Source organism: Coregonus clupeaformis, chromosome 18, assembly GCF_020615455.1.
Source record: "Coregonus clupeaformis isolate EN_2021a chromosome 18, ASM2061545v1, whole genome shotgun sequence".
Lineage (NCBI taxonomy): Eukaryota > Metazoa > Chordata > Actinopteri > Salmoniformes > Salmonidae > Coregonus > Coregonus clupeaformis.
Genome location: NC_059209.1, coordinates 31,611,958 through 31,624,276, shown reverse-complemented (window position 1 = coordinate 31,624,276; position 12,319 = coordinate 31,611,958). Strand labels below are relative to the sequence as shown.

Sequence of the window (12,319 nt, the reverse complement as noted above, 5' to 3'; positions counted from 1 at the left end):
ATGGAGTTGAGAGTGGTTTAGAATGGTGAGTTGAGAGTGGTTTAGAATGTGGTTGAGAGTGGTTTAGAATGGAGTTGAGAGTGGTTTAGAAGTGGTTTAGAGTGGTGAGAAGATGAGAGTGGTTTAGAATGGAGTTGAGAGTGGTTTAGGAATGGAGTTGAGAGTGGTTTAGGAATGGAGTTGAGAGTGGTTTAGAATGGAGTTGACAGTGGTTTAGAATGGAGTTGAGAGTGGTTTAGAATGGAGTTGAGAGTGGTTTAGAATGGAGTTGAGAGTGGTTTAGAATGGAGTTGAGAGTGGTTTAGAATGTGGTTGAGAGTGGTTTAGAATGAAGGAGTTGAGAGTGGTTTAGAATGGAAGGAGTTGAGAGTGGTTTAGAATGGAGTTGAGAGTGGTTTAGAATGTGGTTGAGAGTGGTATAGAATGTGGTTGAGAGTGGTTTAGAATGTGGTTGAGAATGGAGTTGAGAATGTGTTGAGAGTGGTTTAGAATGGAGTTGAGAGTGGTTTAGAATGTAGTTGAGAGTGGATTAGAAATGGGGTTGAGAGTGGTTTAGAAATGTAGTTTGAGAGTGGCTTAGAATGTGGTTGAGAGCAGTTTAGAATGGAGTGGAGAAAGGTTTAGAGGGTAGAATGGAGTTGAGAAAGTGGAGAGGGTTTAGAAAGTGGTTGAGAGTGGATTTAGAATGTGGTTGAGAGTGGCTTAGGAATGGAGTTGAGAGTGGTTTAGAATAAAGTTGAGAGTGGTTTAGAATGGAGTTGAGAGTGGTTTAGAATGGAGTTGAGAAGGAGCTGAGAGGTGTTTAGAATGTGGTTGAGAGTGATTTAGAATGGAGTTGAGAAGGGAGTGGTTTAGAAATGGAGTTGAGAGTGGTTTAGAAAGAGTTGAGGAGTGGTTTAGAATGTGGTTGAGAGTGGTTTAGAATGGAGTTGAGAGTGGTTTAGAAATGTGAGTTGAGAGTGGTTTAGAATGTGGTTGAGAGTGGTTTAGAATGTGGTTGCTAGTGGTTTAGAATGTGGTTGAGAGTGGTTTAGAATGGAGTTGAGAAGGTTTAGAAAGGAGTTGGGGATAGAAAGGAGTTGAGAGCGGTTTAGAATGAAGTTGAGAGTGGTTTAGAATGGGGTTGAGAGTGGTTTAGAATGGGGTTGAGAGTGGTTTAGAATGGAGTTGAGAGTGGTTTTAGAATGGGGTTGAGAGTGGTGTAGAATGGGGTTGAGAGTGGTTTAGAATGGAGTTGAGAATGGAGTTGAGAGTGGTTTAGAATGGAGTTGAGAGTGGTTCAGAATGGAGTTGAGAGTGGTTTAGAATGGAGTTGAGTGTGGTTTAGAATGGAGTTGAGAGTGGTTTAGAGTGGTTTAGAATGTGGTTGAGAGATGGTTTAGAATGTGGTTGAGAAGGGTTTAAAATGGAGTTGAGAGTGGTTTAGAATGGGGTTGAGAGTGGTTTAGAATGGAGTTGAGAGTGGTTTAGAATGGAGTTGAGAGTGGTTTAGAATGTGGTTGAGAGGGGTTTAGAATGTGGTTGAGAGTGGTATAGAATGTGGATAAGAGTGTTTTAGAATGGAGTTGAGAATAGAGTTGAGAGTGGTTTAGAATGGAGTTGAGAGTGGTTTAGAATGGAGTTGAGAGTGGTTTAGAATGGGGTTGAGAGTGGTTTAGAATGGAGTTGAGAGTGGTTTAGAATGTGGTTGAGAGTGGTTTAGAATGGAGTTGAGAGTGGTTTAGAATGGAGTTGAGAGTGGTTTAGAATGGGGTTGAGAGTGGTTTAGAATGGAGTTGAGAGTGGTTTAGAATGGAGATGAGAGTGGTATAGAATTAAGTTGAGAGTGGTTTAGAATGTGGTTGAGTGATTTAGAATGTGATATAGTGGTTTAGAATGGAGTTGAGTGTGGTTTAGAATGTGGTTGAGAGTGGTTTAGAATGGAGTTGAGAGTGGTTTAGAATGGAGTTGAGAGTGGTTTAGAATGGGGTTGAGAGTGGTTTATAATGGAGTTGAAAATGGAGTTGAGAGTGGTTTAGAATGGAGTTGAGTGTGGTTTAGAATGGAGTTGAGAGTGGCTTAGAATGGGGTTGAGAGTGGTTTAGAATGGGGTTGAGAGTGGTTTAGAATGGGGTTGAGAGTGGTTTAGAATGGAGTTGAGAGTGGTTTAGAATGGAGTTGAGAGTGGTTTAGAATGGAGTTGAGTGTGGTTTAGAATGGAGTTGAGAGAAGTTTAGAAAGTGGTTGAGAGTGGTTTAGAATGGAGTTGAGAATGGAGTTGAGAGTGGTTGAGAGTGGTTTAGAATAGAGTTGAGAGTGGTTTAGAATGTAATTGAAAGCGGTTTAGAATGGAGTTGAGTGTGGTTTAGAATGGAGTTGAGAGTGGTTTAGAAAGTGGTTGAGAGTGGTTTAGAATGGAGTTGAGAATGGAGTTGAGAGTGGTTTAGAATTGGGTTGAGAGTGGTTTAGAATGTGGTTGAGAGTGGTTTAGAATGTGGTTGAGAGTGGATTAGAATGTGGTTGAGAGTGGTTTAGAATGTGGTTGAGAGTGGTTTACAATGGAGTTGAGAGTGGTATAGAATGGAGTTGAGTGCGGTTTAGAATGTGGTTGAGAGTGGTTTAGAATGGAGTTGAGAGAAGTTTAGAAAGGAGTTGAGAGTGCTTTAGAATGGAATTGAGAGTGGTTTAGAATGGAGTTGAAAATGGATTTGAGAGTGGTTTAGCATGGAGTTTAGAGTGGTTTAGAATGGGGTTGAGAATGGTTTAGAATGTGGTTGAGAGTGGTTTAGAATGTGTTTGAGAGTGGTTTAGAATGTGGTTGAGAGTGGTATAGAATATGGTTGAGAGTAGTTTAGAATGGAGTTGACAGTGGTTTAGAAAGGAGTTGACAGTGGTTTAGAATGGAGTTGAGCGTCATTTAGAATGGAGTTGAGAGAGGTGTTTAGAATGGAGGTGAGAGTGGTTTAGAATGGAGTTGAGTCGTTTAGAATGGAGTTGAGATAGTTAGGGGGTTTAGAATGGAGTTGAAAATGGAGTTGAGAGTGGTTTAGCATGGAGTTTAGAGTGGTTTAGAATGGGGTTGAGAGTGGTTTAGAATGTGGTTGAGAGTGGTTTAGAATGTGGTTGAGAGTGGTTTAGAATGTGGTTGAGAGTGGTTTAGAATGTGGTTGAGAATGGTTTAGAATGTGATTGAGAGTGGTTTAGAATGTGGTTGCTAGTGGTTTAGAATGTGGTTGACAGTGGTTTAGAATGGGGTTGAGAGCAGTTTAGAAAGGAGTTGAGAATGGAGTTGAGAGCGGTTTAGATTGGAGTTGAGAGTGGTTTAGAATGGGGTTGAGAGTGGTTTAGAATGTGATTTAGAGTGGTTTAGAATGGGGTTGAGAGGGGTGTAGAATGGGGTTGAGAGTGGTTTAGAATGGAGTTGAGAGTGGTTTAGAATGGAGTTGAGAGTGGTTTTAGAATGGAGTTTGAGAGTGGTTTAGAATGTGGGTTGAGAGTGGTTTAGAATGTGGTTGAGAGTGGTTTAGAATGGAGTTGAGTGCGGTTTAGAATGTGGTTGAGAGTGGTTTAGAATGGAGTTGAGAGTGGTTTAGAATGTGGTTGAGAGTGGTTTAGAATGTGGTTTAGAGTGGTTTAGAATGTGGTTGAGAGTGGTTTAGAATGGAGGTAAGAGTGTTTAGAATGGAGTTGAGAATGGAGTTGAGAGTGGTTTAGAATGGAGTTGAGAGTGGTTTAGAATGGGGTTGAGAGTGGTTTAGAATGTGAGTTGAGAGTGGTTTAGAATGGAGTTGAGAGTGGTTTAGAATGGAGTTGAGAGTGGTTTAGAATGGAGTTGAGAGTGGTTTAGAATGGAGTTGAGAGTGGTTTAGAATGTGGATTGAGAGTGGTTTAGAATGGAGTTGAGAATGGTTGAGAAGGTTGAGAGTGGTTTAGAATGGAGTTGAGAGTGGTTTAGAATGGGGTTGAGAGTGGTTTAGAATGTGGTTTGAGAATGGGTTGAGAGTGGTTTAGAATGGGGTTGAGAGTGGTTTAGAATGTGGTTGAGAGTGGTTTAGAATGGAGTTGAGAGTGGTTTAGAATGTGGTTGAGAGTGGTTTAGAATGGAGTTGAGAGTGGTTTAGAATGGAGTTGAGAGTGGTTTAGAATGGGGTTGAGAGTGGTTTAGAATGGATAGAGTGGTTTAGAATGGAGTTGAGAGTGGTTTAGAATGGGGTTGAGAGTGGTTTAGAATGGAGTTGAGAGTGGTTTAGAATGGGAGTTGAGAGTGGTTTAGAATGGAGTTGAAAATGGAGTTGAGAGTGGTTTAGAATGGAGTTGAGAGTGGTTTAGAATGGAGTTGAGAGTAGTTGAGAGTGGTTTAGAATGGAGTTGAAATGGTTGAGAGTGGTTTAGAATGGAGTTGAGAGTGGTTTAGAATGGAGTTGAGAGTGGTTTAGAATGTGGTTGAGAGTGGTTTAGAATGGAGTTGAGAGTGGTTTAGAATGGGTTGAGAGTGGTTTAGAATGGAGTTGAGAGTGGTTTAGAATGGAGTTGAGATTGGTTGAGAGTGGTTTAGAATGTATTTGAGAGTGGTTTAGAATGTGGTTGAGAGCAGTTTAGAATGGAGTGGAGAATGGAGTTGAGAGTGGTTTAGAATGGAGTTGAGTGTGGTTTAGAATGGAGTTGAGAATGGAGTTGAGAGTGGTTGAGAGTGGTTTAGAATAGAGTTGAGAGTGGTTTAGAATGTAGTTGAGAGTGGTTTAGAATGGGAGTTGAGAGTGGTTTAGAATGGGGTTGAGAGTGGTTTAGAATGGAGTTGAGAGTGGTTTAGAAATGGAGTTGAGAGTGGTTTAGAATTGGGTTGAGAGTGGTTTAGAATGTGGTTGAGTTGTTTAGAATGGGGTTGAGAGTGGTTTAGAATGGGGTTGAGAGTGGTTTAGAATGGAGTTGAGAATGGTTTAGAATGGAGTTGAGAGTGGTTTAGAATGGAGTTGAGAGTGGTTTAGAAAATGGAGTTGAGAGTGGTTTAGAATGTGGTTGAGAGTGGTTTAGAAATGGAGTTGAGAGTGGTTTAGAATGGGAGTTGAGAGTGGTTTAGAATGGGGTTGAGAGTGGTTTAGAATGGAGTTGAGTAATGGAGTTGAGAGTGGTTTAGAATGGAGTTGAGAGTGGTTTAGAATGGAGTTGAGAGTGGTTTAGAATGGGGTTGGAGTGTGGTTTAGAATGGAGTTGAGAGTGGTTTAGAGTGGTTTAGAATGTGGTTGAGAGTGGTTTAGAATGTGGTTGAGAGTGGTTTAGAAATGGAGTTGAGAGTGGTTTAGAATGGGGTTGAGAGTGGTTTAGAATGGGGTTGAGAGTGGTTTAGAATGGAGTTGAGAGTGGTTTAGAATGGAGTTGAGAGTGGTTTAGAATGTGGTTGAGAGTGGTTTAGAATGGAGTTGAGAGTGTTTTAGAATGGAGTTGAGAATGGAGTTGAGAGTGGTTTAGAATGGAGTTGAGAGTGGTTTAGAATGGAGTTGAGAGTGGTTTAGAATGGGGTTGAGAGTGGTTTAGAATGGGGTTGAGAGTGGTTTAGAATGTGGTTGAGAGTGGTTTAGAATGGAGTTGAGAGTGGTTTAGAAATGGAGTTGAGAGTGGTTTAGAATGGGGTTGAGAGTGGTTTAGAATGGAGTTGAGAGTAGTTTAGAATGGAGTTGAGAGTGGTTTAGAATGGAGTTGAGAGTGGTTTAGAATGGGGTTGAGAGTGGTTTAGAATGGAGTTGAGAGTGGTTTAGAATGGAGTTGAGAGTGGTTTAGAATGTGGTTGAGAGTGGTTTAGAATGGAGTTGAGAGTGGTTTAGAATGGGGTTGAGAGTGGTTTAGAATGGGGTTGAGAGTGGTTTAGAATGGAGTTGAAAATGGAGTTGAGAGTGGTTTAGAATGGAGTTGAGAGTGGTTTAGAATGGAGTTGAGAGTGGTTTAGAATGGGGTTGAGAGTGGTTTAGAATGGGGTTGAGAGTGGTTTAGAATGGGGTTGAGAGTGGTTTAGAATGGAGTTGAGAGTGGTTTAGAATGGAGTTGAGAGTGGTTTAGAATGGAGTTGAGAGTGGTTTAGAAATGGAGTTGAGAGTAGTTTAGAAAGTGAGTTGAGAGTGGTTTAGAATGGAGTTGAGAGTGGTTGAGAATGTGGTTGAGAGTGGTTTAGAATGGAGTTGAGAGTGGTTTAGAATGGAGTTGAGAGTGGTTTAGAATGGAGTTGAGAGTGGTTTAGAATGGAGTTGAGAGTGGTTTAGAAAGGGGTTGAGAGTGGTTTAGAATGGAGTTAGAATGGAGTTGAGAGTGGTTTAGAATGGAGTTGAGAGTGGTTTAGAATGGAGTTGAGAGTGGTTTAGAATGGAGTTGAGAGTGGTTTAGAATGGAGTTGAGAGTGGTTTAGAATGGAGTTGAGAGTGGTTTAGAATGGAGTTGAGAGTGGTTTAGAATGGGGTTGAGAGTGGTTTAGAATGGGGTTGAGAGTGGTTTAGAATGGAGTTGAGAGTGGTTTAGAATGGAGTTGAGAGTGGTTTAGAATGGAGTTGAGAGTGGTTTAGAATGGAGTTGAGAGTGGTTTAGAATGTGGTTGAGAGTGGTTTAGAATGGAGTTGAGAGTGGTTTAGAATGGGGTTGAGAGTGGTTTAGAATGGGATTTAGAGTGGTTTAGAATGGAGTTGAGAGTGGTTTAGAATGGGGTTGAGAGTGGTTTAGAATGGGGTTGAGAGTGGTTTAGAATGGAGTGAGAGTGGTTTAGAATGGAGTTGAGAGTGGTTTAGAATGGAGTTGAGAGTGGTTTAGAATGTGTTGAGAGTGGTTTAGAAATGTGGTTGAGAGTGGTTTAGAATGGAGTTGAGAGTGGTTTAGAATGTGGTTGAGAATGGTTTAGAATGGAGATGAGAGTAGTTTAGAATGGAGTTGAGAGTGGTTTAGAATGGAGTTGAGAGTGGTTTAGAATGGAGTTGAGAGTGGTTTAGAATGGAGTTGAAAATGGAGTTGAGAGTGGTTGTTTAGAATGGAGTTGAGAGTGGTTTAGAATGGGGTTGAGAGTGGTTTAGAATGTGGTTGAGAGTGGTTTAGAATGTGGTTGAGAGTGGTTTAGAAATGTGGTTGAGAGTGGTTTAGAATGGTTGAAGTTTAGAATGGAGTTGAGAGTGGTTTAGAATGTGGTTGAGAGTGGTTTAGAATGTGGTTGAGAGTGGTTTAGAATGTGGTTGAGAGTGGTTTAGAATGTGGTTGAGAGTGGTTTAGAATGGGGTTGAGAGTGGTTTAGAATGGGAGTTGAGAGTGGTTTAGAATGGAGTTGAGAGTGGTTTAGAATGGAGTTGAGAGTGGTTTAGAATGTTGAGAGGTTTAGAATGGAGTTGAGAGTGGTTTAGAATGGAGTTGAGAGTGGTTTAGAATGGGGTTGAGAGTGGTTTAGAATGGAGTTGAGAGTGGTTTAGAATGGAGTTGAGAGTGGTTTAGAATGTGGTTGAGTGGTTTAGAATGTGGTTGAGAGTGGTTTAGAATGGAGTTGAGAGTGGTTTAGAATGGAGTTGAGAGTGGTTTAGAATGAAGTTGAGAGTGGTTTAGAATGTGGTTGAGAGTGGTTTAGAATGGAGTTGAGAGTGGTTTAGAATGGAGTTGAGAGTGGTATAGAATGAAGTTGAGAGTGGTTTAGAATGGAGTTGAGAATGGAGTTGAGTGGTTTAGAAGGAGTTTAGAATGGAGTTGAGAGTGGTTTAGAATGGAGTTGAGAGTGGTTTAGAATGGAGTTGAGAGTGGTTTAGAATGGAGTTGAGAGTGGTTTAGAATGTAGTTGAGAGTGGTTTAGAATGTGGTTGAGAGTGGTTTAGAATGTGGTTGAGAGTGGTTTAGAATGGAGTTGAGAGTGGTTTAGAATGTGGTTGAGAGTGGTTTAGAATGGAGTTGAGAGTGGTTTAGAATGGAGTTGAGAGTGGTTTAGAATGTGGTTGAGAGGGGTTTAGAATGTGGTTGAGAGTGGTATAGAATGTGGATAAGAGTGTTTTAGAATGGAGTTGAGAATGGAGTTGAGAGTGGTTTAGAATGGAGTTGAGAGTGGTTTAGAATGGGGTTGAGAGTGGTTTAGAATGGAGTTGAGAGTGGTTTAGAATGTGGTTGAGAGTGGTTTAGAATGGAGTTGAGAGTGGTTTAGAATGGAGTTGAGAGTGGTTTAGAATGGGGTTGAGAGTGGTTTAGAATGGAGTTGAGAGTGGTTTGTTGTTTAGAATGGGTTGAGAGTGGTTTAGAATGGAGTTGAGAGTGGTTTAGAATGTGGTTGAGAGTGGTTTAGAATGGAGTTGAGAGTGGTTTAGAATGGAGTTGAGAGTGGTTTAGAATGGGGTTGAGAGTGGTTTAGAATGGGTTGAGAATGGTTTAGAATGTGGTTGAGAGTGGTTTAGAATGGAGTTGAGATTTAGAATGGAGTTGAGAGTGGTTTAGAATGGAGTTGAGAGTGGTTTAGAATGGGGTTGAGAGTGGTTTAGAATGGAGTTGAGAGTGGTTTAGAATGGAGTTGAGAGTGGTTTAGAATGGAGTTGAGTGTGGTTTAGAATGGAGTTGAGAGAAGTTTAGAAAGTGGTTGAGAGTGGTTTAGAATGGAGTTGAGAATGGAGTTGAGAGTGGTTGAGAGTGGTTTAGAATAGAGTTGAGAGTGGTTTAGAATGGGGTTGAGAGTGGTTTAGAATGTGAGTTGAGAGTGGTTTAGAATGGAGTTGAGAGTGGTTTAGAAATGGGGTTGAGAGTGGTTTAGAATGGAGTTGAGAATGGAGTTGAGAGTGGTTTAGAATTGAGGTTGAGAGTGGTTTAGAATGTGGTTGAGAGTGGTTTAGAATGTGGTTGAGAGTGGTTTAGAATGTGGTTGAGAGTGGTTTAGAATGTGGTTGAGAGTGGTTTACAATGGAGTTGAGAGTGGTTTAGAATGGAGTTGAAGTGGTTTAGAATGTGAGTTGAGAGTGGTTTAGAAATGGAGTTGAGAGAAGTTTAGAAAGGGGTTGAGAGTGGTTTAGAATGGAGTTGAGAGTGGTTTAGAATGGAGTTGAGAATGGAGTTGAGAGTGGTTTACAAAGGAGTTTAGAGTGGTTTAGAATGTGGTTGAGAGTGGTTTAGAATGTGGTTGAGAGTGGTTTAGAATATGGTTGAGAGTAGTTTACAATGGAGTTGAGAGTGGTTTAGAATGGAGTTGACAGTGGTTTAGAATGGAGTTGACAGTGGTTTAGAATGGAGTTGAGCGTCGTTTAGAATGGAGTTGAGAGTCGTTTAGAATGGAGATGAGAGTGGTATAGAATTAAGTTGAGAGTGGTTTAGAATGTGGTTGAGAGGGGTTTAGAATGTGGTTGAGAGTGGTATAGAATGTGGATTGAGAGTGGTTTAGAATGGAGTTGAGAATGGAGTTGAGAGTGGTTTAGAATGGAGTTGAGAGTGGTTTAGAATGGGGTTGAGAGTGGTTTAGAATGGAGTTGAGAGTGGTTTAGAATGTGGTTGAGAGTGGTTTAGAATGGAGTTGAGAGTGGTTTAGAATGGGGTTGAGAGTGGTTTAGAATGGGGTTGAGAGTGGTTTAGAATGGGGTTGAGAGTGGTTTAGAATGTGGTTGAGAGTGGTTTAGAATGTGGTTGAGAGTGGTTTAGAATGGAGTTGAGAATGGAGTTGAGAGCGTTTAGGAATTGGAGTTGAGAGTGGTTTAGAATGGGTTGAGAATGGTTTAGAATGTGGTTGAGTGTGGTTTAGAATGTGGTTGAGAGTGGTTTAGAATGTGGTTGAGAGTGGTTTAGAATGGAGTTGAGAATGGAGTTGAGAGTGGTTTACAAAGGAGTTTAGAGTGGTTTAGAATGGGTTGAGAATGGTTTAGAAATGTGGTTGAGAGTGGTTTAGAATGGGGTTGAGAGTGTTTAGAAATGGAGTTGAGAGTGGTTTAGAATGTGAGTTGAGAGTGGTTTAGAATGGTTTAGAGTGGTTTAGAATGGAGTTGAGAGTGGTTTAGAATGGGGTTGAGAGTGGTTTAGAATGGAGATGAGAGTGGTTTAGAATGGAGTTGAGAGTGGTTTAGAATGGGGTTGAGAGTGGTTTAGAATGGGGTTGAGAGTGGTTTAGAATGGAGTTGAGAGTGGTTTAGAATGTGGTTGAGAGTGGTTTAGAATGGAGTTGAGAGTGGTTTAGAATGGGGTTGAGAGTGGTTTAGAATGGGGTTGAGAGTGGTTTAGAATGGAGTTGAGAGTGGTTTAGAATGGAGTTGAGAGTGGTTTAGAATGGAGTTGAGTGTGGTTTAGAATGGAGTTGAGAGAAGTTTAGAAAGTGGTTGAGAGTGGTTTAGAATGGAGTTGAGAATGGAGTTGAGAGTGGTTGAGAGCGGTTTAGAATAGAGTTGAGAGTGGTTTAGAATGGGGTTGAGAGTGGTTTAGAATGTGATTTAGAGTGGTGTACAATGGGGTTGAGAGGGGTGTAGAATGGGGTTGAGAATGGTTTAGAATGGAGTTGAGAATGGAGTTGAGAGTGGTTTACAAAGGAGTTTAGAGTGGTTTAGAATGGGTTGAGAATGGTTTAGAATGTGGTTGAGAGTGGTTTAGAATGTGGTTGAGAGTGGTTTAGAATATGGTTGAGAGTAGTTTACAATGGAGTTGAGAGTGGTTTAGAATGGAGTTGACAGTGGTTTAGAATGGAGTTGACAGTGGTTTAGAATGGAGTTGAGCGTCGTTTAGAATGGAGTTGAGCGTCGTTTAGAATGGAGTTGAGAGTGGTTTAGAATGGAGTTGAGAGTGGTTTAGAATGTGGTTGAGAATGATTTAGAATGGAGATGAGAGTGGTATAGAATTAAGTTGAGAGTGGTTTAGAATGTGGTTGAGAGGGGTTTAGAATGTGGTTGAGAGTGGTATAGAATGTGGATAAGAGTGTTTTAGAATGGAGTTGAGAATGGAGTTGAGAGTGGTTTAGAATGGAGTTGAGAGTGGTTTAGAATGTAATTGAAAGTGGTTTAGAATGGAGTTGAGAGTGGTTTAGAATGGAGTTGAGAGTGGTTTAGAATGGAGTTGAGTGTGGTTTAGAATGGAGTTGAGAGAAGTTTAGAAAGTGGTTGAGAGTGGTTTAGAATGGAGTTGAGAATGGAGTTGAGAGTGGTTGAGAGTGGTTTAGAATAGAGTTGAGAGTGGTTTAGAATGTAATTGAAAGCGGTTTAGAATGGAGTTGAGTGTGGTTTAGAATGGAGTTGAGAGTGGTTTAGAAAGTGGTTGAGAGTGGTTTAGAATGGAGTTGAGAATGGAGTTGAGAGTGGTTTAGAATTGGGTTGAGAGTGGTTTAGAATGTGGTTGAGAGTGGTTTAGAATGTGGTTGAGAGTGGATTAGAATGTGGTTGAGAGTGGTTTAGAATGTGGTTGAGAGTGGTTTACAATGGAGTTGAGAGTGCTTTAGAATGGAATTGAGAGTGGTTTAGAATGGAGTTGAAAATGGATTTGAGAGTGGTTTAGCATGGAGTTTAGAGTGGTTTAGAATGGGGTTGAGAATGGTTTAGAATGTGGTTGAGAGTGGTTTAGAATGTGTTTGAGAGTGGTTTAGAATGTGGTTGAGAGTGGTATAGAATATGGTTGAGAGTAGTTTAGAATGGAGTTGACAGTGGTTTAGAAAGGAGTTGACAGTGGTTTAGAATGGAGTTGAGCGTCATTTAGAATGGAGTTGAGAGAGGTGTTTAGAATGGAGGTGAGAGTGGTTTAGAATGGAGTTGAGTCGTTTAGAATGGAGTTGAGAGGTTTAGAATGGAGTTGAGAGTAGTTTAGAATGGATTGAGAGTGGTTTAGAATGGAGTTGAAAATGGAGTTGAGAGTGGTTTAGCATGGAGTTTAGAGTGGTTTAGAATGGGGTTGAGAATAGTTTAGAATGTGGTTGAGAGTGGTTTAGAATGTGGTTGAGAGTGGTTTAGAATGTGGTTGAGAGTGGTTTAGAATGTGGTTGAGAATGGTTTAGAATGTGATTGAGAGTGGTTTAGAATGTGGTTGCTAGTGGTTTAGAATGTGGTTGACAGTGGTTTAGAATGGGGTTGAGAGCAGTTTAGAAAGGAGTTGAGAATGGAGTTGAGAGCGGTTTAGATTGGAGTTGAGAGTGGTTTAGAATGGGGTTGAGAGTGGTTTAGAATGTGATTTAGAGTGGTTTAGAATGGGGTTGAGAGGGGTGTAGAATGGGGTTGAGAATGGTTTAGAATGGAGTTGAGAATGGAGTTGAGAGTAGTTTACAAAGGAGTTTAGAGTGGTTTAGAATGGGTTGAGAATGGTTTAGAATGTGGTTGAGAGTGGTTTAGAATGGAGTTGAAAATGGAGTTGAGAGTGGTTTAGCATGGAGTTTAGAGTGGTTTAGAATGGGGTTGAG

At 40.8% G+C, this 12,319-nt stretch overlaps 1 protein-coding gene across 2 annotated transcripts in view; it reads right to left on the bottom strand.

Annotated features, from left to right (window-relative positions):
• LOC121581850 (COBW domain-containing protein 1) overlaps positions 1–12,319 on the bottom strand; it is a 94,356-nt gene that overhangs the window by 61,699 nt on the left and 20,338 nt on the right. The window lies entirely within an intron of this gene.